At 39.3% G+C, this 24,047-nt stretch overlaps 8 non-coding genes across 8 annotated transcripts; all 8 read left to right on the forward strand.

Moving 5' to 3' along the window:
* The first annotated feature begins 3,006 nt into the window (after positions 1 to 3,006).
* Positions 3,007 to 3,088, forward strand: TRNAS-GCU (transfer RNA serine (anticodon GCU)). The gene has a single exon. It is a non-coding gene; the product is annotated as a tRNA-Ser (tRNA).
* Positions 3,089 to 3,586: 498 nt separating this feature from the next.
* Positions 3,587 to 3,668, forward strand: TRNAL-AAG (transfer RNA leucine (anticodon AAG)). The gene has a single exon. It is a non-coding gene; the product is annotated as a tRNA-Leu (tRNA).
* Positions 3,669 to 8,320: 4,652 nt separating this feature from the next.
* On the forward strand, positions 8,321 to 8,402 carry TRNAS-GCU (transfer RNA serine (anticodon GCU)). Its single transcript has one exon. It is a non-coding gene; the product is annotated as a tRNA-Ser (tRNA).
* Positions 8,403 to 8,907: 505 nt separating this feature from the next.
* TRNAL-AAG (transfer RNA leucine (anticodon AAG)) lies at positions 8,908 to 8,989 on the forward strand. Its single transcript has one exon. It is a non-coding gene; the product is annotated as a tRNA-Leu (tRNA).
* A 4,421-nt stretch (positions 8,990 to 13,410) lies between these two features.
* Positions 13,411 to 13,492, forward strand: TRNAS-GCU (transfer RNA serine (anticodon GCU)). Its single transcript has one exon. It is a non-coding gene; the product is annotated as a tRNA-Ser (tRNA).
* Positions 13,493 to 13,990: 498 nt separating this feature from the next.
* Positions 13,991 to 14,072, forward strand: TRNAL-AAG (transfer RNA leucine (anticodon AAG)). Its single transcript has one exon. It is a non-coding gene; the product is annotated as a tRNA-Leu (tRNA).
* Positions 14,073 to 18,726: 4,654 nt separating this feature from the next.
* TRNAS-GCU (transfer RNA serine (anticodon GCU)) lies at positions 18,727 to 18,808 on the forward strand. Its single transcript has one exon. It is a non-coding gene; the product is annotated as a tRNA-Ser (tRNA).
* Positions 18,809 to 19,312: 504 nt separating this feature from the next.
* Positions 19,313 to 19,394, forward strand: TRNAL-AAG (transfer RNA leucine (anticodon AAG)). The gene has a single exon. It is a non-coding gene; the product is annotated as a tRNA-Leu (tRNA).
* The last annotated feature ends 4,653 nt before the right edge of the window (positions 19,395 to 24,047 follow it).

Genomic DNA, 24,047 nt, shown 5'->3' on the forward strand with positions numbered 1-24,047 from the left:
ATTTGGGACGATAATTTCTTCAGTGGGAGTTATTATGAACTCCATAAAGATTCAAAAGTTGTCTACTATTGAGGATAACATGCTGACAAACTTTTCAGGGGCTATACTCCTGATGGATACTGAACTTGCTGCGGAGGGGGCTATGACTCTTCAAAACAGGCTTGCTTTAGACATTCTTTTAGTGAAAAATGGCAGAGTTTGTAGATTGCTCAATGGGTGTAATTGTTGCGCTTACATACCAGATAATAGTAATGAGATTAGAAGTATGCTTACTAACTTGACTAGGGATAGTACGGACTTGAAGGATTTGAAAGAACCAGGTGTTTGGAAAAAGGTTGGGAAAGGATTTGCTTCAGTGGGAAATTGGATTAGTAACATTTGGCATGGGATATTGTCTAAAATAATACAGGGGATATTGATTGTTATAGATTGCTTATTTGGATCATGGGTGGCATGTAAAATTAGTAAAAGAATAAAATTGAAGATGGCGAAAAATAATAGGAGGAGGGAAGAAAAACAAAGGGAAAAATGATTCAGGGCAAGATCAAAGGGGAAACCAAGAAGGGAAGAGATTGATATGAGGGAATTTTAGTATGTAAAATTAGTAGGGAAGATTTGTGTGATGACAAGAGTCATCAGAGGAGGGATTGCTGGAGTGTGTCTTTTAAAATTAATATTAACATGAAAAGCTTACAATATATTGTGTAATTAAGCTGCATAAAAAATGTGTTAACGTAGAAATAATGCACACGTTTGAAATGTGCCCACGGGGAGTGGCTACCAATGTATACGAAGACTAATGAAAGTTATTAATGCTGAATTAATTATGTACTAATGTTTTTAATTTGTATTAACATATAAAAATTGGAGTTATGTATTAGGAGTTTGTTCATTAAGCAGTAGGCCTTAGTTTAGCGAAGGTCTGTGCCTAGCTGCCTGGTCTCATATTAAACTGTCTTTTTCTAACGTGCAATGTGCTATTTTGCTGAAGGACATGAAACTGTACTTTCCCAAAAGCTAGAGATGTGTGTAGCTGTAGTAAATTCTTTCTCATGGGACCCTACTTGCTCAAGGAGACATTCTTGCTGAATGCATCAGTGTAATTTGTAACAGGTGCAAGGCTGCCTGGAGTAGGAGAAAACAATGGAACTACTGACTGTAGCGTAAAATGTAACTTTTCTTACCTGACATTCCAACCGATGAAAACGTCAATAACATGGGCCAATCAACGACATGAGAACTGTGGTTTGTGTAAAACTCTGGTGAAGATTATTGGACAGAGATGGCGATGTACCAATGATTATCCATTGAGGAATTAGGAGTACATTAGACAGTTTTGATTTAACCACATGACCCGAGGAGAAATCAGGCATTTATTGGACATTCCACTCCAAGCCATTCTTTGCCATTCTACTGAGCCATTTAGGCCATTTCGTTTGAGACTTTGCCGTTTGTTCGCCCTGTTACTCTAAACCACCCTTTACTTATTCCTTACCTGATACTTACTTCTCCTCTATATGAGGGAAGTTCTTGTTCCTTAGCTATGCCATACTGATACTTTGCCCTGTCCTTTCTTTGCTGATGATGCAAACGACTGATGTCCCGAGGACGAAGACTGACGAAGTTTGCTGATCTGTTGGATGGGTAACTATCTGATGAAAATTGTAATTGTCTGTTTGCCTTTTCTTTCTAGGTACCAATGCTCTTTGATAGAGGCAATAGTTAGATGTTTTCCAAATTTGTGTTTGCTAAATTGTTTTGCATGAAGCCCAACATGCTGATGCTAATACTAGGTTATTTAAGGTGTTCACTAAAATCTGACGCAAATAGACAAATGACTGAGTTCTTGCTTTGTTGAACCATGCACTACTGAGACTTTGCTAAGTTGCTTCTTAATAATTATGTGTTAATACTGAGTGAATATTCTCTATGCATTGATTAATTGCGTTTCTAATTGCAAATCTGAAGAGTTACTAATGAGATGAATTGCTGATGAGATTAACAGAAATGACTTTAGATTGTAACCAGTAGGGAAATAAATATCCTAACACTTAACTAAATTGGTGTGGTTATTCATGACTGAAAGATCATGGTGTGTTCACTTTATTGACTCTCATTAAAGGTTATTGATTAGCATGCTGATTAGTTATTGCGATTGTTGTTGAGATATTGATCTATTGATTTGTGATGCCAAAAGACATCTCATACTGGGAAGTCCCCGAACCTGGTCTAAAAGGTTCATGGACCTAGGCGTGTCTCCTTGTAAGTTTACTTATCAAGGCTCTGACGCGCCTTCACTAATAAAAAGTAATCTGATTGCTTGCTGCGGAGTCATCGTCAACAAAAACTACCAAAATATTACTTCAATGTATTGTAATTACGACTGCCTCAGTTTTATGCATTACGTGAGTAGTCGGACAGCAATTTATTTAGCGCAAAAATATTTCTTGTTGATGCACGTTCCTTTTTAAACTGAAGTGTCATAGCTGTAGCAGCAATACTCCCAGTTTAGGTGGTTTTATAAACTAAGTTTTACTTTCTCCTACTTAAAACTTTTTGCAGAACAATGCACATTAAATGGGAAGGCAGTTTTCCTTAATTGTGTACTATTTGCTGCCTAATGTTGACATGTAAGCACACCACCAATAACTGACACCTAGAGACTCGAAAGCGCCATACCAGTACAATATTTGTATGATATTGCACTTTAAATCCACGTACAACTGAATTAAAGCAATCTTAGCTCATTTGAGGGTAGTGTGATAGTACATCACATATGGCTAGAACACGTTTGGAAAGTGTAATTTTCATGATTACATTACATTTAACATATAAATTCAAGCTGAAGTAGGGATGGACAACAAGGTCGTATAGAGCAAAGCTGAAGACAGCAAGTTACCATAACAATCTGTAAATATATGCTCTTTATTATGTTAAGACAACTATCACCTAATAGAACACATTTTGGCTACCATATTTTGTACTCCTGAAACATGGCGTTTTGAAGATGAGGTGGCCGAGTGGTTAAGGCGATGGACTGCTAATCCATTGTGCTCTGCACGCGTGGGTTCGAATCCCATTCTTGTCGGTTTATTGTTCCGTCTTTAGTATGTGGTAGGGCTGGGTTAACCCTATTTTATGTGAAAGTTAAATGACATATCCCATGGTATTTCCGGCAGTACAACGGCTCAGTTTGGAAACACCGCTCAGTTGAGTACTGTGCTTAGGCATTACTGTAAACAGCGCCAGCCGGGTTCTGCTCATGAATCACAAAATCTTTCCTGAGGCGGAGGGTTGGTAAGTTGAGGGACGTAGATAATTTGATTCCTTATCCTTAAAGAAAGAGAAGCAGCGCGTGTGGGACGCCAATGTAAGGGTTGTCTTCCTACGGACTCCCAGGACTGGCGCTCCCTGACACCTCCCATGGCCCGGGGCCAATCCTGACCTACTGAATTTATCACGTGCCTGCTGCTGTTGGCGTTGACTTTCCTAGGATCACTTCACAGGCTATACACCCTTATTCTCCAAGTCCCCTATACAACAGAACATCTCACTTCAGAAAGCTTACAGAAACAGGTTTGCACAGGGTAGTGTTGCCGAGCGGTCTAAGGCGCTGGATTAAGGCTCCAGTCTCTTGGGAGGCGTGGGTTCGAATCCCACCGCTGCCAGTATTTTTCAACTCACAAACGTATTTTGTCTGCATCACTGTCTCACTCTCTGCCTTCTGCACCTACGATCCACATAGCGAGAGGTGAGACTATGTAAAGTGGTGACGTATATATATAAGGGTAGCCAGACAGTGGGACCGAGCCTTCTTATTTTAAAAACCACAACCTAAGGTGACAAGAATTGTATCGGTAAACAAACCAGCTGTCTTGAAGTCTAACTATAGAGGCGACGAGAGGGGTCACTGTGATGCTGAAAGTTCAGTGAGTGTAAACAGTAGAACGCTGTGTGATACGTTTCCTTGTAGTGATGACAGCTCGCGTTTCTAAAGCAGAGAGCAAACATGCAATGGGGAAGAAGAATAAATAAGGAAAGACATATATTATATGAAGACAGGTATTATACTTTGCTTTTCACCTGTAACTCGCTCAACTGTCGGTGAATGCTGCGTTACCCCGCATAGCCAGGCCACCACAGCGGGTGTCCACAGTGTTTGGCCAAGTTACTATAGTTGTGAGCTTGTAGATGTGAGGTAGCGTGGCTGAGCAGGCTAAACTGGCTTGATTTAGGCTCCAGTCTCTCTGGGGCCGTGGGCTTGAATCCCAACACTTTAAGTTTACTTGAACCAAATACTTTTGCAAAAAAGGTTCATGTAATAAATATTCATTAGGGTCGTGGTTGTGAGTATGACACTAATGGATAAAAGTGGGACTAACAATGCTACAATTCCTGAGACTACCACTGCACTAACAGCCTGGGAGAGGTTTGAGCTGGATACAAGATACTTGCATGAGGGAAATAACTCGAAAGGGGAACTATCCACTGATGTTTTCTATCGCTTGCTGAGTGAGTATGTTGACACAATGGATGCAAAAGATTGTTTTGTGTGTACACAGATTCCTGTTTCGGTACAAGAGGGGGTTACCTATCATAGACTGTCATTAACATATGGGATACGTTGTAGTCTGTTACTAACAAGATTCTATAACCAGGAAGAGATTCAATATTTTTACTCAAATCATGATCTTGTGTTTTCTAATGTGCCTATCATAGAGGATGTGAGTGGGGTAGCTAAGTACTATAGCATAAAGTTAGTTAAAGGATTCTTTCAGGCGACATTAACAATTAGTACATCTTATGCACACCACAATAATTTGACATGTTTGCTTACACCTGTAGAGAAAAGCTTTTTAGATCACACGGAAGAGAGAAGAAGGGCATTGAAGGGTAAACTAGAGAAAGGATTACAGCAACGGGCCTTTGCTAGTAGTGACGGTTATAGTGCAATTAGAGAACAAGGGAAGTTAGCTTTAGACGCACTACATGTAGGAAAGCTTTGCATATCCAAGTCCAAATCATACTATGACAATGTGTTTGTGGGAATGAGTGAATGTAAGCGTGTGTTTTTGTTTCAGAGTAAATGGACGTTCATGTTAAATGGACAGGATCCAGCAATCCCCGGGATTTATTATATATGTGGACTTAATGCTTATTACCGTCTTCCAAAGGGATAGTATGGGACACGTTATTTGGGGATAGTTTTCCCAAAGATATATCAACTTGACGATTTGAAAAGGTTACCAAAATTGTCTGAATTACATCGTACTAGACATAAGAAAGAGACTGCTGCTGGTGTAGTAGGAGACATATTTGGGACGATAATTTCTTCAGTGGGAGTTATTATGAACTCCATAAAGTTTCAAAAGTTGTCTACTATTGAGGATAACATGCTGACAAACTTTTCAGGGGCTATACTCCTGATGGATACTGAACTTGCTGTGGAGGGGGCTATGACTCTTCAAAACAGGCTTGCTTTAGACATTCTTTTAGTGAAAAATGGCAGAGTTTGTAGATTGCTCAATGGGTGTAATTGTTGCGCTTACATACCAGATAATAGTAATGAGATTAGAAGTATGCTTACTAACTTGACGAGGGATAGTACGGACTTGAAGGATTTGAAAGAACCAGGTGTTTGGAAAAAGGTTGGGAAAGGATTTGCTTCAGTGGGAAATTGGATTAGTAACATTTGGCATGGGATATTGTCTAAAATAATACAGGGGATATTGATTGTTATAGATTGCTTATTTGGATCATGGGTGGCATGTAAAATTAGTAAAAGAATAAAATTGAAGATGGTGAAAAATAATAGGAGGAGGGAAGAAAAACAAAGGGAATAATTATTCAGGGCAAGATCAAAGGGGAAACCAAGAAGGGAAGAGATTGATATGAGGGAATTTTAGTATGTAAAATTAGTAGGGAAGATTTGTGTGATGACAAGAGTCATCAGAGGAGGGATTGCTGGAGTGTGTCTTTTAAAATTAATATTAACATGAAAAGCTTACAATATATTGTGTAATGAAGCTGCATAAAAAATGTGTTAACGTAGAAATAATGCACACGTTTGAAATGTGCCCACGGGGAGTGGCTACCAATGTATACGAAGACTAATGAAAGTTATTAATGCTGAATTAATTATGTACTAATGTTTTTTATTTGTATTAACATATCAAAATTGGAGTTATGTATTAGGAGTTTGTTCATTAAGCAGTAGGCCTTAGTTTAGCGAAGGTCTGTGCCTAGCTGCCTGGTCTCACATTAAACTGTCTTTTTCTAACGTGCAATGTGCTATTTTCCTGAAGGACATGAAACTGTACTTTCCCAGAAGCTAGAGATGTGTGTAGCTGTAGTAAATTCTTTCTCATGGGACCCTACTTGCTCAAGGAGACATTCTTGCTGAATGCAACAGTGTAATTTGTAACAGGTGCAAGGCTGCCTGGAGTAGGAGAAAACAATGGAACTACTGACTGTAGCGTAAAATGTAACTTTTCTCACCTGACATTCCAACCGATGAAAACGTCAATAACATGGGCCAATCAACGACATGAGAACTGTGGTTTGTGTAAAACTCTGGTGAAGATAATTGGACAGAGATGGCGATGCACCAATGATTATCCATTGAGGAATTAGGAGTAAATTAGACAGTTTTGATTTAACCACATGACCCGAGGAGAAATCAGACATTTATTGGACATTCCACTCCAAGCCATTCTTTGCCATTCTACTGAGCCATTTAGGCCATTTCGTATGAGACTTTGCCGTTTGTTCGCCCTGTTACTCTAAACCACCCTTTACTTATTCCTTACCTGATACTTACTTCTCCTCTATATGAGGGAAGTTCTTGTTCCTTAGCTATGCCATACTGATACTTTGCCCTGTCCTTTCTTTGCTGATGATGCAAACGACTGATGTCCTGAGGACGAAGACTGACGCTGTTTGCTGATCCGTTGGATGGGTAACTATCTGATGAAAATTGTAATTGTCTGTTTGCCTTTTCTTTCTAGGTACCAACTGCTCTTTGATAGAGGCCATAGTTAGATGTTTTCCAAATTTGTGTTTGCTAAATTGTTTTGCATGAAGCCCAACATGCTGATGCTAATACGAGGTTATTTAAGGTGTTCACTAAAATCTGACACAAATAGACAAATGACTGAGTTCTTGCTTTGTTGAACTATGCACTACTGTGACTTTGCTAAGTTGCTTCTTAATAATTATGTGTTAATACTGAGTGAATATTCTCTATGCATTGATTAATTGCGTTTCTAATTGCAAATCTGAAGAGTTACTAATGAGATGAATTGCTGATGAGATTAACAGAAATGACTTTAGATTGTAACCAGTAGGGAAATAAATATCCTAACACTTAACTAAATTGGTGTGGTTATTCATGACTGAAAGATCATGGTGTGTTCACTTTATTGACTCTCATTAAAGGTTATTGATTAGCATGCTGATTAGTTATTGCGATTGTTGTTGAGATATTGATCTATTGATTTGTGATGCCAAAAGGCATCTCGTACTGGGAAGTCCCCGAACCTGGTCTAAAAGGTTCATCGACCTTGGCGTGTCTCCTTGTAAGTTTATTATCAAGGCTCTGACGCGCCTTCACTAATAAAAAGTAATCTGATCGCTTGCTGCGGAGTCATCGTCAACAAAAACTACCAAAATATTACTTCAATGTATTGTAATTACGACTGCCTCAGTTTTATGCATTACGTGAGTAGTCGGACAGCAATTTATTTAGCGCAAAAATATTTCTTGTTGATGCACGTACGTTTTTAAACTGAAGTGTCATAGCTGTAGCGGCAATACTCCCAGTTTAGGTGGTTTTATAAACTAAGTTTTACTTTCTCCTACTTAAAACTTTTTGCAGAACAATGCACATTAAATGGGAAGGCAGTTTTCCTTAATTGTGTACTATTTGCAGCCTAATGTTGACATGTAAGCACACCACCAATAACTGACACCTAGAGACTCGAAAGCGCCATACCAGTACAATATTTGTATGATATTGCACTTTAAATCCACGTACAACTGAATTAAAGCAATCTTAGCTCACTTGAGGGTAGTGTGATAGTACATCACATATGGATAGAACACGTTTGGAAAATGTAATTTTCATGATTACATTACGTTTAACATATAAATTCAAGCTGAAGTAGGGATGGACAACAAGGTCGTATAGAGCAAAGCTGAAGACAATAAGTTACCATAACAATCTGTAAATATATGCTCTTTATTATGTTTAGACAACTATCACCTAATAGAACACATTTTGGCTACCATATTTTGTACTCCTGAAACATGGTGTTTTGAAGACGAGGTGGCCGAGTGGTTAAGGCGATGGACTGCTAATCCATTGTGCTCTGCGCGCGTGGGGTCGAATCCCATCCTTGTCGGTTTATTGGTCCGTCTTTAGTTTTTAGTATGTGGTAGGGCTGGGTTAACCCTATTTTATGTGAAAGTTAAATGACATATCCCATGGTATTTCCGGCAGTACAACGGCTCAGTTTGGAAACACCGCTCAGTTGAGTACTGTGCTTAGGCATTACTGTAAACAGCGCCAGCCGGGTTCTGCTCATGAATCACAAAATCTTTCCTGAGGCGGAGGGTTGGTAAGTTGAGGGACGTAGATAGTTTGATTCCTTATCCTTAAAGAAAGAGAAGCAGCGCGTGCGGGACGCCAATGTAAGGGTTGTCTTCCTACGGACTCTCAGGACTGGCGCTCCCTGACACCTCCCATGGCCCGGAGCCAATCCTGACCTACTGAATGTATCACGTGCCTGCTGCTGTTGGCCTTGACTTTCCTAGGATCACTTCACAGGCTATACACCCTTATTCTCCAACTCCCCTATACAACAGAACATCTCACTTCAGAAAGCTTACAGAAACAAGCTTGCACAGGGTAGTGTGGCCGAGCGGTCTAAGGCGCTGGATTAAGGCTCCAGTCTCTTTGGAGGCGTGGGTTCGAATCCCACCGCTGCCAGTATTTTTCAACTCACAAACGTATTTTGTCTGCATCAGTGTCTCACTCTCTGCCTTCTGCACCTACGATCCACATAGCGAGAGGTGAGACTATGTAAAGTGGTGACGTATATATATAAGGGTAGCCAGACAGTGGGACCGAGCCTTCTTATTTTAAAAAACCACAACCTAAGGTGACAAGAATTGTATCGGTAAACAAACCAGCTGTCTTAAAGTCTAACTATAGAGGCGACGAGAGGGGTCACTGTGATGCTGAAAGTTCAGTGAGTGTAAACAGTAGAACGCTGTGTGATACGTTTCCTTGCAGTGATGACAGCTCGCGTTTCTAAAGCAGAGAGCAAACATACAATGGGGAAGAAGAATAAATAAGGAAAGACATATATTATATGCAGACTGTTATTATACTTTGCTTTTCACCTGTAACTCGCTCAACTGTCGGTGAATGCTGCGTTACCCTGCATAGCCAGGTCACCACAGCGGGTGTCCACAGTGTTTGGCCAAGTTACTATTGTTGTGAGCTTGTAGATGTGAGGTAGCGTGGCTGAGCAGGCTAAACTGGCTAGATTTAGGCTACAGTCTCTCTGGAGCCGTGGGCTTGAATCCCAACACTTTAAGTTTACTTGAACCAAATACTTTTGCAAAAAAGGTTCATGTAATAAATATTCATTAGGGTTGTGGTTGTGGGGGTTACCTATCATAGACTGTCATTAACATATGGGATACGTTGTAGTCTGTTACTAACAAGATTCTATAACCAGGAAGAGATTCAATATTTTTACTCAAATCATGATCTTGTGTTTTCTAATGTGCCTATCATAGAGGATGTGAGTGGGGTAGCTAAGTACCATAGCATAAAGTTAGTTAAAGGATTCTTTCAGGCGACATTAACAATTAGTACATCTTATGCACACCACAATAATATGACATGTTTGCTTACACCTGTAGAGAAAATCTTTTTAGATCACACGGAAGAGAGAAGAAGGGCATTGAAGGGTAAACTAGAGAAAGGATTACAGCAATGGGCCTTTGCTAGTAGTGACGGTTATAGTGCAATTAGAGAACAAGGGAAGTTAGCTTTAGACGCACTACATGTAGGAAAGCTTTGCATATCCAAGACCAAATCATACTATGACAATGTGTTTGTGGGAATGAGTGAATGTAACCGTGTGTTTTTGTTTCAGAGTAAATGCCGTTCATGTCAAATGGACAGGATCCATCAATCCCCGGGATTTATTATATATGTGGACTTAATGCTTATTACCGTCTTCCAAAGGTATAGTATGGGACATGTTATTTGGGGATAGTTTTCCCAAAGATATATCAACTTGACGATTTGAAAAGGTTACCAAAATTGTCTGAATTACATCGTACTAGACATAAGAAAGAGACTGCTGCTGGTGTAGTAGGAGACATATTTGGGACGATAATTTCTTCAGTGGGAGTTATTATGAACTCCATAAAGATTCAAAAGTTGTCTACTATTGAGGATAACATGCTGACAAACTTTTCAGGGGCTATACTCCTGATGGATACTGAACTTGCTGCGGAGGGGGCTATGACTCTTCAAAACAGGCTTGCTTTAGACATTCTTTTAGTGAAAAATGGCAGAGTTTGTAGATTGCTCAATGGGTGTAATTGTTGCGCTTACATACCAGATAATAGTAATGAGATTAGAAGTATGCTTACTAACTTGACTAGGGATAGTACGGACTTGAAGGATTTGAAAGAACCAGGTGTTTGGAAAAAGGTTGGGAAAGGATTTGCTTCAGTGGGAAATTGGATTAGTAACATTTGGCATGGGATATTGTCTAAAATAATACAGGGGATATTGATTGTTATAGATTGCTTATTTGGATCATGGTTGGCATGTAAAATTAGTAAAAGAATAACATTGAAGATGGCGAAAAATAATAGGAGGAGGGAAGAAAAACAAAGGGAAAAATTATTCAGGGCAAGATCAAAGGGGAAACCAAGAAGGGAAGAGATTGATATGAGGGAATTTTAGTATGAAAAATTAGTAGGGAAGATTTGTGTGATGACAAGAGTCATCAGAGGAGGGATTGCTGGAGTGTGTCTTTTAAAATTAATATTAACTTGAAAAGCTTACTATATATTGCGTAATGAAGCTGCATAAAAAAAGTGTTAATGTAGAAATAATGCACACGTTTGAAATGTGCCCACGGGGAGTGGCTACCAATGTACACGAAGACTAATGAAAGTTATTAATGCTGAATTAATTATGTACTAATGTTTTTAATTTGTATTAACATATCAAAATTGGAGTTATGTATTAGGAGTTTGTTCATTAAGCAGTAGGCCTTAGTTTAGCGAAGGTCTGTGCCTAGCTGCCTGGTCTCATATTAAACTGTCTTTTTCTAACGTGCAATGTGCTATTTTCCTGAAGGACATGAAACTGTACTTTCCCAGAAGCTAGAGATGTGTGTAGCTATAGTAAATTCTTTCTCATGGGACCCTACTTGCTCAAGGAGACATTCTTGCTGAATGCAACAGTGTAATTTGTAACAGGTGCAAGGCTGCCTGGAGTAGGAGAAAACAATGGAACTACTGACTGTAGCGTAAAATGTAACTTTTCTTACCTGACATTCCAACCGATGAAAACGTCAATAACATGGGCCAATCAACGACATGAGAACTGTGGTTTGTGTAAAACTCTGGTGAAGATTATTGGACAGAGATGGCGATGCACCAAAGATTATCCATTGAGGAATTAGGAGTAAATTATACAGTTTTGATTTAACCACATGACCCGAGGAGAAATCAGGCATTTATTGGACATTCCACTCCAAGCCATTCTTTGCCATTCTACTGAGCCATTTAGGCCATTTCGTTTGAGACTTTGCCGTTTGTTCGCCCTGTTACTCTAAACCACCCTTTACTTATTCCTTACCTGATACTTACTTCTCCTCTATATGAGGGAAGTTCTTGTTCCTTAGCTATGCCATACTGATACTTTGCCCTGTCCTTTCTTTGCTGATGATGCAAACGACTGATGTCCCGAGGACGAAGACTGACGCTGTTTGCTGATCCGTTGGATGGGTAAAACTATCTGATGAAAATTGTAATTGTCTCTTTGCCTTTTCTTTCTAGGTACCAACTGCTCTTTGATAGAGGCCATAGTTAGATTTTTTCCAAATTTGTGTTTGCTAAATTGTTTTGCATGAAGCCCAACATGCTGATGCTAATACGAGGTTATTTAAGGTGTTCACTAAAATCTGACGCAAATAGACAAATTACTGAGTTCTTGCTTTGTTGAACCATGCACTACTGAGACTTTGCTAAGTTGCTTCTTAATAATTATGTTTTAATACTGAGTGAATATTCTCTATGCATTGATTAATTGCATTTCTAATTGCAAATCTGAAGAGTTACTAATGAGATGAAATGCTGATGAGATTAACAGAAATGACTTTAGATTGTAACCAGTAGGGAAATAAATATCCTAACACTTAACTAAATTGGTGTGGTTATTCATGACTGAAAGATCATGGTGTGTTCACTTTATTGACTCTCATTAAAGGTTATTGATTAGCATGCTGATTAGTTATTGCGATTGTTGTTGAGATATTGATCTATTGATTTGTGATGCCAAAAGACATCTCGTACTGGGAAGTCCCCGAACCAGGTCTAAAAGGTTCATCGACCTAGGCGTGTCTCCTTGTAAGTTTACTTATCAAGGCTCTGACGCGCCTTCACTAATAAAAAGTAATCTGATCGCTTGCTGCGGAGTCATCGTCAACAAAAACTACCAAAATATGACTTCAATGTATTGTAATTACGACTGCCTCAGTTTTATGCATTACGTGAGTAGTCGGACAGCAATTTATTTAGCGCAAAAATATTTCTTGTTGATGTACGTACGTTTTTAAACTGAAGTGTCATAGCTGTAGCGGCAATACTCCCAGTTTAGGTGGTTTTATAAACGAAGTTTTACTTTCTCCTACTTAAAACTTTTTGCAGAACAATGCACATTAAATGGGAAGGCAGTTTTCCTTAATTGTGTACTATTTGCTGCCTAATGTTGACATGTAAGCACACCACCAATAACTGACACCTAGAGACTCAAAAGCGCCATACCAGTACAATATTTGTATGATATTGCACTTTAAATCCACGTACAACTGAATTAAAGCAATCTTAGCTCATTTGAGGGTAGTGTGATAGTACATCACATATGGCTAGAACACGTTTGGAAAGTGTAATTTTCATGATTACATTACATTTAACATATAAATTCAAGCTGAAGTAGGGATGGACAACAAGGTCGTATAGAGCAAAGCTGAAGACAGCAAGTTCCCATAACAATCTGTAAATATATGCTCTTTATTATGTTTAGACAACTATCACCTAATAGAACACATTTTGGCTACCATATTTTGTACTCCTGAAACATGGTGTTTTGACGACGAGGTGGCCGAGTGGTTAAGGCGATGGACTGCTAATTCTTTGTGCTCTGCACGCGTGGGTTCGAATCCCATCCTCGTTGGTTTATTGTTCCGTCTTTAGTATGTGGTAGGGCTGGGTTAACCCTATTTTATGTGAAAGTTAAATGACATATCCCATGGTATTTCCGGCAGTACAACGGCTCAGTTTGGAAACACCGCTCAGTTGAGTACTGTGCTTAGGCATTACTGTAAACAGCGCCAGCCGGGTTCTACTCATGAATCACAAAATCTTTCCTGAGGCGGAGGGTTGGTAAGTTGAGGGACGTAGATAATTTGATTCCTTATCCTTAAAGAAAGAGAAGCAGCGCCTGCGGGACGCCAATGTAAGGGTTGTCTTCCTACGGACTCTCAGGACTGGCGCTCCCTGACACCTCCCATGGCCCAGGGCCAATCCTGACCTACTGAATGTATCACGTGCCTGCTGCTGTTGGCGTTGACTTTCCTAGGATCACTTCACAGGCTATACACCCTTATTCTCCAAGTCCCCTATACAACAGAACATCTCACTTCAGAAAGCTTACAGAAACAGGTTTGCACAGGGTAGTGTGTCCGAGCGGTCTAAGGCGCTGGATTAAGGCTCCAGTCTCTTTGGAGGCGTGGGTTCGAATCCCACTGCTGCCAGTATTTTTCAACTCACAAACGTATTTTGTCTGCATCAGTGTCTCACTCTCTGCCTTCTGCACCTACGATCCACATAGCGAGAGGTAAGACTATGTAAAGTGGTGACGTATATATATAAGGGTAGCCAGACAGTGGGACCGAGCCTTCTTATTTTAAAAAACCACAACCTAAGGTGACAAGAATTGTATCGGTAAACAAACCAGCTGTCTTGAAGTCTAACTATAGAGGCGACGAGAGGGGTCACTGTGATGCTGAAAGTTCAGTGAGTGTAAACAGTAGAACGCTGTGTGATACGTTTCCTTGTAGTGATGACAGCTCGTGTTTCTAAAGCAGAGAGCAAACATACAATGGGGAAGAAGAATAAATAAGGAAAGACATATATTATATGAAGACAGTTATTATACTTTGCTTTTCACCTGTAACTCGCTCAACTGTCGGTGAATGCTGCGTTACCCCGCATAGCCAGGTCACCACAGCGGGTGTCCACAGTGTTTGGCCAAGTTACTATAGTTGTGAGCTTGTAGATGTGAGGGAGCGTGGATGAGCAGGCTAAACTGGCTAGATTTAGGTTCCAGTCTCTCTGGAGCCGTGGGCTTGAATCCCAACACTTTAACTTTACTTGAACCAAATACTTTTGCAAAAAAGGTTCATGTAATAAATATTCATTAGGGTCGTGGTTGTGAGTATGACACTAATGGATAAAAGTGGGACTAACAATGCTACAATTCCTGAGACTACCACTGCACTAACAGCCTGGGAGAGGTTTGAGCTGGATACAAGATACTTGCATGAGGGAACTAACTCGAAAGGGGAGCTATCCACTGATGTATTCTATCGCTTGCTGAGTGAGTATGTTGACACAATGGATGCAAAAGATTGTTTTGTGTGTACACAGATTCCTGTTTCGGTACAAGAGGGGGTTACCTATCATAGACTGTCATTAACATATGGGATACGTTGTAGTCTGTTACTAACAAGATTCTATAACCAGGAAGAGATTCAATATTTTTACTCAAATCATGATCTTGTGTTTTCTAATGTGCCTATCATAGAGGATGTGAGTGGGGTAGCTAAGTACTATAGCATAAAGTTAGTTAAAGGATTCTTTCAGGCAACATTAACAATTAGTACATCTTATGCACACCACAATAATTTGACATGTTTGCTTACACCTGTAGAGAAAAGCTTTTTAGATCACACGGAAGAGAGAAGAAGGGCATTGAAGGGTAAACTAGAGAGAGGATTACAGCAACGGGCCTTTGCTAGTAGTGACGGTTATAGTGCAATTAGAGAACAAGGGAAGTTAGCTTTAGACGCACTACATGTAGGAAAGCTTTGCATATCCAAGACCAAATCATACTATGACAATGTGTTTGTGGGAATGAGTGAATGTAAGCGTGTGTTTTTGTTTCAGAGTAAATGGACATTCATGTTAAATAGACAGGATCCAGCAATCCCCGGGATTTATTATATATGTGGACCTAATGCTTATTACCGTCTTCCAAAGGGATAGTATGGGACATGTTATTTGTCGATAGTTTTCCCAAAGATATATCAACTTGACGATTTGAAAAGGTTACCAAAATTGTCTGAATTACATTGTACTAGACTTAAGAAAGAGACTGCTGCTGGTGTAGTAGGAGACATATTTGGGACGATAATTTCTTCAGTGGGAGTTATTATGAACTCCATAAAGATTCAAAAGTTGTCTACTATTTAGGATAACATGCTGACAAACTTTTCAGGGGCTATACACCTGATGGATACTGAACATACTGCGGAGGGGGCTATGACTCTTCAAAACAGGCTTGCTTTAGACATTCTTTTAGTGAAAAATGGCAGAGTTTGTAGATTGCTCAATGGGTGTAATTGTTGCGCTTACATACCAGATAATAGTAATGAGATTAGAAGTATGCTTACTGACTTGACTAGGGATAGTACGGACTTGAAGGATTTGAAAGAACCAGGTGTTTGGAAAAAGGTTGGGAAAGGATTTGCTTCAGTGGGAAATTGGATTAGTAACATTTGGCATGGGATATTGTCTAAAATAATACAGGGGATATTGATTGTTATAGATTGCTTATTTGGATCATGGGTGGCATGTAAAATTAGTAAAAGAATAAAATTGAAGATGGCGAAAAATAATAGGAGGAGGGAAGAAAAACAAAGGGAAACATGATTCAGGGCAAGATCAAAGGGGAAACCAAGAAGGGAAGAGATTGATATGAGGGAATTTTAGTATGTAAAATTAGTAGGGAAGATTTGTGTGATGACAAGAGTCATCAGAGGAGGGATTGCTGGAATGTGTCTTTTAAAATTAATATTAACATGAAAAGCTTACAATATATTGTGTAATGAAGCTGCATAAAAAATGTGTTAACGTAAAAAATAATGCACACGTTTGAAATGTGCCCACGGGGAGTGGCTACCAATGTATACGAAGACTAATGAAAGTTATTAATGCTGAATTAATTATTTACTAATGTTTTTAATTTGTATTAACATATCAAAATTGGAGTTATGTATTAGGAGTTTGTTCATTAAGCAGTAGGCCTTAGTTTAGCGAAGGTCTGTGTCTAGCTGCCTGGTCTCATATTAAACTGTCTTTTTCTAACGTGCAATGTGCTATTTTGCTGAAGGACATGAAACTGTACTTTCTCAAAACCTAGAGATGTGTGTAGCTGTAGTAAATTCTTTCTCATGGGACCCTACTTGCTCAAGGAGACATTCTTGCTGAATGCAACAGTGTAATTTGTAACAGGTGCAAGGCTGCATGGAGTAGGAGAAAACAATGGAACTACTGACTGTAGCGTAAAATGTAACTTTTCTTACCTGACATTCCAACCGATGAAAACGTCAATAACATGGGCCAATCAACGACATGAGAACTGTGGTTTGTGTAAAACTCTGGTGAAGATTATTGGACAGAGATGGCGATGCACCAATGATTATCCATTGAGGAATTAGGAGTAAATTAGACAGTTTTGATTTAACCACATGACCCGAGGAGAAATCAGGCATTTATTGGACATTCCACTCCAAGCCATTCTTTGCCACTCTACTGAGCCATTTAGGCCATTTCGTTTGAGACTTTGCCGTTTGTTCGCCCTGTTACTCTAAACCACCCTTTACTTATTCCTTACCTGATACTTACTTCTCCTCTATATGAGGGAAGTTCTTGTTCCTTAGCTATGCCATACTGATACTTTGCCCTGTCCTTTCTTTGCTGATGATGCAAACGACTGATGTCCCGAGGACGAAGACTGACGATGTTTGCTGATCCGTTGGATGGGTAACTATCTGATGAAAATTGTAATTGTCTGTTTGCCTTTTCTTTCTAGGTACCAACGCTCTTTGATAGAGGCCATAGTTAGATGTTTTCCAAATTTGTGTTTGCTAAATTGTTTTGCATGAAGCCCAACATGCTGATGCTAATACGAGGTTATTTAAGGTGTTCACTAAAATCTGACGCAAATAGACAAATGACTGAGTTCTTGCTTTGTTGAAGCATGCACTACTGAGACTTTGCTAAGTTGCTTCTTAATAATTATGTGTTAATACTGAGTGAATATTCTCTATGCATTGATTAATTGCGTTTCTAATTGCAAATCTGAAGAGTTACTAATGAGATGAATTGCTGATGAGATTGACAGAAATGACTTTAGATTGTAACCAGTAGGGAAATTAATATCTAAACACTCAACTAAATTGGTGTGGTTATTCATGACTGAAAGATCATGGTGTGTTCACTTTATTGACTCTCATTAAAGGTTATTGATTAGCATGCTGATTAGTTATTGCGATTGTTGTTGAGATATTGATCTATTGATTTGTGATGCCAAAAGACATCTCGTACTGGGAAGTCCCCGAACCTGGTCTAAAAGGTTCATGGACCTAGGCATGTCTCCTTGTAAGTTTACTTATCAAGGCTCTGACGAGCCTTCACTAATAAAAAGTAATCTGATCGCTTGCTGCGGAGTCATCGTCAACAAAAACTACCAAAATATTACTTCAATGTATTGTAATTACGACTGCCTCAGTTTTATGCATTACGTGAGTAGTCGGACAGCAATTTATTTAGCGCAAAAATATTTCTTGTTGATGCACGTACGTTTTTAAACTGAAGTGTCATAGCTGTAGCGGCAATACTCCCAGTTTAGGTGGTTTTATAAACTAAGTTTTACTTTCTCCTACTTAAAACTTTTTGCAGAACAATGCACATTAAATGGGAAAGCAGTTTTCCTTAATTGTGTACTATTTGCTGCCTAATGTTGACATGTAAGCACACCACCAATAACTGACACCTACAGACTCGAAAGCGCCATACCAGTACAATATTTGTATGATATTGCACTTTAAATCCACGTACAACTGAATTAAAGCAATCTTAGCTCATTTGAGGGTAGTGTGATAGTACATCACATATGGATAGAACACGTTTGGAAAGTGTAATTTTCATGATTACATTACATTTAACATATAAATTCAAGCTGAAGTAGGGATGGACAACAAGGTCGTATAGAGCAAAGCTGAAGACAACAAGTTACCATAACAATCTGTAAATATATGCTCTTTATTATGTTTAGACAACTATCACCTAATAGAACACATTTTGGCTACCATATTTTGTACTCCTGAAACATGGTGTTTTGAAGACGAGGTGGCCGAGTGGTTAAGGCGATGGACTGCTAATCCATTGGGCTCTGCACGCGTGGGTTCGAATCCCATCCTCGTCGGTTTATTGTTCCGTCTTTAGTTTTTAGTATGTGGTAGGGCTGGGTTAACCCTATTTTATGTGAAAGTTAAATGACATATCCCATGGTATTTCCGGCAGTACAACGGCTCAGTTTGGAAACACCGCTCAGTTGAGTACTGTGCTTAGGCATTACTGTAAACAGCGCCAGCCGGGTTCTGCTCATGAATCACAAAATCTTTCCTGAGGCGGAGGGTTAGTAAGTTGAGGGACGTAGATAGTTTGATTCCTTATCCTTAAAGAAAGAGAAGCAGCGCGTGCGGGACGCCAATGTAAGGGTTGTCTTCCTACGGACTCTCAGGACTGGCGCTCCCTGACACCTCCCATGGCCCGGGGCCAATCCTGACCTACTGAATGTATCACGTGCCTGCTGCTGTTGGCGTTGACTACCTAGGATCACTTCACAGGCTATACACCCTTATTCTCCAACTCCCCTATACAACAGAACATCTCACTTCAGAAAGCTTACAGAAACAGGTTTGCACAGGGAAGTGTGGCCGAGCGGTCTAAGGTGCTGGATTAAGGCTCCAGTCTCTTTGGAGGCGTGGGTTCGAATCCCACCGCTGCCAGTATTTTTCAACTCACAAACGTATTTTGTCTGCATCAGTGTCTCACTCTCTGCCTTCTGCACCTACGATCCACATAGCGAGAGGTGAGACTATGTAAAGTGGTGACGTATATATATAAGGGTAGCCAGACAGTGGGACCGAGCCTTCTTATTTTAAAAAACCACAACCTAAGGTGACAAGAATTGTATCGGTAAACAAACCAGCTGTCTTGAAGTCTAACTATAGAGGCGACGAGAGGGGTCACTGTGATGCTGAAAGTTCAGTGAGTGTAAACAGTAGAACGCTGTGTGATACGTTTCCTTGCAGTGATGACAGCTCGCGTTTCTAAAGCAGAGAGCAAACATACAATGGGGAAGAAGAATAAATAAGGAAAGACATATATTATATGAAGACAGTTATTATACTTTGCTTTTCACCTGTAACTCGCTCAACTGTCGGTGAAAGCTGCGTTACCCCGCATAGCCAGGTCACCACAGCGGGTGTCCACAGTGTTTGGCCAAGTTACTATAGTTGTGAGCTTTGAGATGTGAGGTAGCGTGGCTGAGCAGGCTAAACTGGCTAGATTTAGGCTCCAGTCTCTCTGGAGCCGTGGGCTTAAATCCCAACACTCTAAGTTTACTTGAACCAAATACTTTTGCAAAAAAGGTTCATGTAATAAATATTCATTAGGGTCGTGGTTGTGAGTATGACACTAATGGATAAAAGTGGGACTAACAATGCTGCAATTCCTGAGACTACCACTGCACTAACAGCCTAGGAGAGGTTTGAGCTGGATACAAGATACTTGCATGAGGGAACTAACTCGAAAGGGGAACTATCCACTGATGTTTTCTATCGCTTGCTGAGTGAGTATGTTGACACAATGGATGCAAAAGATTGTTTTGTGTGTACACAGATTCCTGTTTCGGTACAAGAGGGGGTTACCTATCGTAGACTGTCATTAACATATGGGATACGTTGTAGTCTGTTACTAACAAGATTCTATAACCAGGAAGAGATTCAATATTTTTACTCAAATCATGATCTTGTGTTTTCTAATGTGCCTATCATAGAGGATGTGAGTGGGGTAGCTAAGTACTATAGCATAAAGTTAGTTAAAGGATTCTTTCAGGCAACATTAACAATTAGTACATCTTATGCACACCACAATAATTTGACATGTTTGCTTACACCTGTAGAGAAAAGCTTTTTAGATCACACGGAAGAGAGAAGAAGGGCATTGAAGGGTAAACTAGAGAAAGGATTACAGCAACGGGCCTTTGCTAGTAGTGACGGTTATAGTGCAATTAGAGAACAAGGGAAGTTAGCTTTAGACGCACTACATGTAGGAAAGCTTTGCATATCCAAGACCAAATCATACTATGACAATGTGTTTGTGGGAATGAGTGAATGTAAGCGTGTGTTTTTGTTTCAGAGTAAATGGACGTTCATGTTAAATGGACAGGATCCAGCAATCCCCGGGATTTATTATATATGTGGACTTAATGCTTATTACCGTCTTCCAAAGGGATAGTATGGGACATGTTATTTGGGGATAGTTTTCCCAAAGATATATCAACTTGACAATTTGAAAAGGTTACCAAAATTGTCTGAATTACATCGTACTAGACATAAGAAAGAGACTGCTGCTGGTGTAGTAGGAGACATATTTGGGACGATAATTTCTTCAGTGGGAGTTATTATGAGCTCCATAAAGATTCGAAAGTTGTCTACTATTGAGGATAACATGCTGACAAACTTTTCAGGGGCTATACTCCTGATGGATACTGAACTTGCTGCGGAGGGGGCTATGACTCTTCAAAACAGGCTTGCTTTAGACATTCTTTTAGTGAAAAATGGCAGAGTTTGTAGATTGCTCAATGGGTGTAATTGTTGCGCTTACATACCAGATAATAGTAATGAGATTAGAAGTATGCTTACTAACTTGACTAGGGATAGTACGGACTTGAAGGATTTGAAAGAACCAGGTGTTTGGAAAAAGGTTGGGAAAGGATTTGCTTCAGTGGGAAATTGGATTAGTAACATTTGGCATGGGATATTGTCTAAAATAATACAGGGGATATTGATTGTTATAGATTGCTTATTTGGATCATGGGTGGCATGTAAAATTAGTAAAAGAATAAAATTGAAGATGGCGAAAAATAATAGGAGGAGGGAAGAAAAACAAAGGGAAAAATTATTCAGGGCAAGATCAAAGGGGAAACCAAGAAGGGAAGAGATTGATATGAGGGAATTTTAGTATGTAAAATTAGTAGGGAAGATTTGTGTGATGACAAGAGTAATCAGAGGAGGGATTGCTGGAGTGTGTCTTTTAAAATTAATATTAACATGAAAAGCTTACAATATATTGTGTAATGAAGCTGCATAAAAAATGTGTTAACGTAGAAATAATGCACACGTTTGAAATGTACCCACGGGGAGTGGCTACCAATGTATACGAAGACTAATGAAAGTTATTAATGCTGAATTAATTATGTACTAATGTTTTTAATTTGTATTAACATATCAAAATTGGAGTTATGTATTAGGAGTTTGTTCATTAAGCAGTAGGCCTTAGTTTATTTAAGGTCTGTGCCTAGCTGCCTGGACTCATATTAAACTGTCTTTTTCTAACGTGCAATGTGCTATTTTCCTGAAGGACATGAAACTGTACTTTCCCAAAAGCTAGAGATGTGTCTAGCTGTAGTAAATTCTTTCTCATGGGACCCTACTTGCTCAAGGAGACATTCTTGCTGAATGCAACAGTGTAATTTGTAACAGGTGCAAGGCTGCCTGGAGTAGGAGAAAACAATGGAACTACTGACTGTAGCGTAAAATGTAACTTTTCTTACCTGACATTCCAACCGATGAAAACATCAATAACATGGGCCAATCAACGACATGAGAACTGTGGTTTGTGTAAAACTCTGGTGAAGATTATTGGACAGAGATGGCGATGCACCAATGATTATCCATTGAGGAATTAGGAGTAAATTAGACAGTTTTGATTTAACCACATGTCCCGAGGAGAAATCAGGCATTTATTGGACATTCCACTCCAAGCCATTCTTTGCCATTCTACTGAGCCATTTAGGCCATTTCGTTTGAGACTTTGCCGTTTGTTCGCCCTGTTACTCTAAACCCCCCTTTACTTATTCCTTACCTGATACTTACTTCTCCTCTATATGAGGGAAGTTCTTGTTCCTTAGCTATGCCATACTGATACTTTGTCCTGTCCTTTCTTTGCTGATGATGCAAACGACTGATGTCCCGAGGACGAAGACTGACGATGTTTGCTGATCCGTTGGATGGGTAACTATCTGATGAAAATTGTAATTGTCTGTTTGCCTTTTCTTTCTAGGTACCAACGCTCTTTGATAGAGGCCATAGTTAGATGTTTTCCAAATTTGTGATTGCTAAATTGTTTTGCATGAAGCCCAACATGCTGATGCTAATATGAGGTTATTTAAGGTGTTCACTAAAATCTGACGCAAATAGACAAATGATTGAGTTCTTGCTTTGTTGAACCATGCACTACTGAGACTTTGCTAAGTTGCTTCTTAATAATTATGTGTTAATACTGAGTGAATATTCTCTATGCATTGATTAATTGCGTTTCTAATTGCTAATCTGAAGAGTTACTAATGAGATGAATTGCTGATGAGATTAACAGAAATGACTTTAGATTGTAACCAGTAGGGAAATAAATATCCTAACACTTAACTAAATTGGTGTGGTTATTCATGACTGAAAGATCATGGGGTGTTCACTTTATTGACTCTCATTAAAGGTTATTGATTAGCATGCTGATTAGTTATTGCGATTGTTGTTGAGATATTGATCTATTGATTTGTGATGCCAAAAGACATCTCGTACTGGGAAGTCCCCAAACCTGGTCTAAAAGGTTCATCGACCTAGGCGTGTCTCCTTGTAAGTTTACTTATCAAGGCTCTGACGCGCCTTCACTAATAAAAAGTAATCTGATCGCTTGCTGCGGAGTCATCGTCAACAAAAACTACCAAAATATTACTTCAATGTATTGTAATTACGACTGCCTCAGTTTTATGCATTACGTGAGGAGTCGGACAGCAATTTATTTAGCGTAAAAATATTTCTTGTTGATTCACGTACGTTTTTAAACTGAAGTGTCATAGCTGTAGCGGCAATACTCCCAGTTTAGGTGGTTTTATAAACTAAGTTTTACTTTCTCCTACTTAAAACTTTTTGCAGAACAATGCACATTAAATGGGAAGGCAGTTTTCCTTAATTGTGTACTATTTGCTGCCTAATGTTGACATGTAAGCACACCACCAATAACTGACACCTCGAGACTCGAAAGCGCCATACCAGTACAATATTTGTATGATATTGCACTTTAAATCCACGTACAACTGAATTAAAGCAATCTTAGCTCATTTGAGGGTAGTGTGATAGTACATCACATATGGATAGAACACGTTTGGAAAATGTAATTTTCATGATTACATTACATTTAACATATAAATTCAAGCTGAAGTAGGGATGGACAACAAGGTCGTATAGAGCAAAGCTGAAGACAACAAGTTACCATAACAATCTGTAAATATATCCTCTTTATTATGTTTAGACAACTATCACCTAATAGAACACATTTTGGCTACCATATTTTGTACTCCTGAAACATAGTGTTTCGAA

This window comes from Pleurodeles waltl, chromosome 12 (assembly GCF_031143425.1).
Source record: "Pleurodeles waltl isolate 20211129_DDA chromosome 12, aPleWal1.hap1.20221129, whole genome shotgun sequence".
NCBI classification, from domain to species: Eukaryota; Metazoa; Chordata; class Amphibia; order Caudata; family Salamandridae; genus Pleurodeles; species Pleurodeles waltl.